The following is a 2,997-nucleotide window of genomic DNA, read 5'->3' on the forward strand; positions in this document are numbered from 1 at the left end:
CAGGTTTTATTTACATTTTCTTCATGAATTCACTAGCCATGAGTGGCTAGTTTACTTTTTGCTTTGGGTTAAGAGATTCTATGAAACTTTAGTTTATAAATCCTATCTCTATGCATGAGTCTTGATTCAATCTTGTATTTCATTTCCTTATTGCATGTTTAGCTTTGGTGCACCTTTGCTATAGGCTAGATTATAATAGAATGGAAATTTGTTATGATTTAGGGACATGAATTGGAATAGATCCTTCTATACTTGCTTCTAGGAATAGAGTGAGGGTAGGGTTTTGTTGGCCTGAATAATTAAGCTATCATACCTCTTATGAATGTTTAAGTACACAAGGAATTGGGCTTATCTTTCAATTTGAGAGAATTACTTTTATGAGGAATCAACTAGTAAGTACAAAGGCTATAACAACAAGAGTGGAATCAAGGATTTACATGCATAGGATAGGTGGACTAAAATGGATTAGATGATCAAACACCCAAGGCAATTTCCCATCATTTGTTATTTACATCATTATCAACATTGCTCTCTTGCAAAACTTTTGTCACAATCACCCAAAACCAATTTCTGAATTTTACTGTCTTAAGAACTTGCAAACTCTCTACTTAAATCAGTAATTCTCACTCACAATCCCTGTGGTTCGATAATTTAAAACCCGGAGGTATTCGTGCACTTGCGAATTGACCAACAAGTTTTTGGCGCCGTTGCCGGGGATTGTTTGTGGTTTTCGGTTTGAGTTAAAGAGTTTGTTTGTTTGTTTTACTAAGCATTGCATTGAATAGGTGTTACTAACCTTTTCTCTGTTTTTGTGATTTCAGTTTATGCACAGTAGGCTTGGCACGGATCCCATGTTGTTTGGTCCGGAGCCTGAACGTACTCTTCGCTGTCGTCGAGCCCAACAAAGGCTTGAAGCCATGGCTGCTCAAATGACGGAAGAGGAGATGCAAGCCCACATTGAAGAAAGAGTGAATGAGGCTCTTACTCAAAGACTTCAAGAGCAAGAATTGGAGAATGCCAATCGTTCTCTCAGAGACCTCACCTCGGCTGCCATGAGCTACGATTATCCGGGCAGCATAGTTTCCCCCGATGGCACGGGAAACTTTGAGCTGAGGCCGGCATTCATCAACTTGGTGAGCCAAAATCAGTATGGTGGAGGTGCTCTTGAAGATCCTCATGCACACATGGAGCGGTTTATCCGCAATTGCAACACCTACAGAGTTCAGAATGTTTCAGCGGACACAATCCGCTTGAGTTTGTTCCCTTTTTCATTGAGGGATACTGCTGAAGAGTGGTTGAATTCACAGCCCCAAGGTAGCATTACATCTTGGGAAGACTTGGCTGAGAAGTTCACCACAAGGTTTGTTCCAAGAGCCCTCTTGAGAAAACTCAAGAATGACATCATGACTTTTACTCAAACCACCGATGAGAATCTTTATGAAGCTTGGGAGAGGTTCAAGAAGCTCTTGAGGAGGTGTCCTCAACATAACCTTACTCAAGTTGAGCAAGTAGCAAAGTTCTATGATGGTCTCCAATATTCTTCGAGGTTTGGTTTGGATGCGGCTTCAAGTGGAGAGTTCGATGCCTTACTTCCACAAGTGGGGTATGAGTTGATTGAAAAGATGGCTATAAGAGCCATGAACTCTAGTAATGATCGCCAAGCCAGAAGAGGAGTCCTTGAGGTTGAAGCTTATGATCAACTTATGGCCTCCAACAAGCAACTCTCCAAGCAAATGAATGAGATTCAAAATCAAATGAAGACTACCAAGATTGGTGGTCGAGTTGCCAATTTGGAGTGCGTGACTTGTGGAGGGCCACATGACAGCGAAGAATGCACAGAGACTAGACCGGAGGAGAAAGTGAAGGTTATGGGTCAAGCTCGGAATGACCCATTTTAAAATACTTACAATCCAGGATGGAGGAATCACCCTAATTTTTCTTGGAGGCAAGGTAATAATGGGCAAGGAAATGGCTTTCAAAGACAACTTCCTAGCCAAGGATTTCAAGGCCAAAGCTCAAGACAACCTCAAGAGCGAGGAGAAGGTGAAAGTAGTGGTTCCAAGAAGAGCTTAGAAGAGTTGGTGGAAACTTTCATCAACCGGACGGAGAATAATTACAAGAATCAAGAGGCGGCTATCAAGAATCTTAAGAATCAATTTGGCCAGCTGGCCAAGCAAATAGCCGAGAGACCTCAAGGTAAGTTTCCCTCCGACACTATCCCCAATCCTAAGCAAGAGAATGCCTCTATTGTAGCCACTAGAAGTGGGAGAGTGATGAATGAATTGAAGAAAAAAACAGAGGGAGAAAAGAGAGAGGAGATAGTGGGAGGAGAAGTAGTTGTACCTATTAAGGTGAGAGAGGAAGTTGAGCGTACTCCTGAAACTAGCAAGGTTCCGTTCCCTAAAGCATTGGCTAAGAAGAGCTTAGATAAAAGTTTTCAAAGTTTGTTGATGTTTTCAAAAAGCTCCACATTAGTATTCCGTTTGCCGATGCTTTGGAACAAATGCCTATATATGCTAAGTTTATGAAGGATATTCTGCATAAGAGAAGAAGGTTGAAGGGAGTAGATGAGACGGTGTTGATGACGGAGGAATGTAGTGCCATTTTGCAGCGGAAGATGCCGGAAGAAAGAAGGGACCCCGGAAGTTTCACTATTCCGGTGGAAATTGAAGGCATGGCGGAGGTGGAAGCTTGTGTGATCTTAGAGCGAGCATCAATTTGATGCGCTCACCATGTTTGAGAGGCTTAACCTAGGAGAGGTTACTCCAACCATGCTTTCCTTGCAAATGGCGGATCGATCCTTAAGACTCCATATGGGATTGTGGAGGATGTAATGGTGCGGGTGGACAAGTATGTGTTCCCCGTGGATTTTTGTTGTGCTTGATATGGAGGAGGATGAGAAGATTCCTCTCATTCTTGGTCGACCTTTCTTAGCTACTGGTAGAGCTAAGATTGACGTTGACAAGGGTCACCTCATTCTCCGTGTTGGTAAGGAAA

The 2,997-nt window shown here is 42.5% G+C and overlaps 1 non-coding gene across 1 annotated transcript; it reads right to left on the reverse strand.

Annotated features, from left to right (window-relative positions):
* Positions 1-1,385: 1,385 nt before the first annotated feature.
* Positions 1,386-1,492, reverse strand: LOC130709733 (small nucleolar RNA R71). Its single transcript, XR_009010203.1, has one exon. It is a non-coding gene; the product is annotated as a small nucleolar RNA R71 (small nucleolar RNA).
* Between the last annotated feature and the right edge of the window lie 1,505 nt (positions 1,493-2,997).

This window comes from Lotus japonicus, chromosome 3 (assembly GCF_012489685.1).
Source record: "Lotus japonicus ecotype B-129 chromosome 3, LjGifu_v1.2".
Classification (NCBI taxonomy): domain Eukaryota; kingdom Viridiplantae; phylum Streptophyta; class Magnoliopsida; order Fabales; family Fabaceae; genus Lotus; species Lotus japonicus.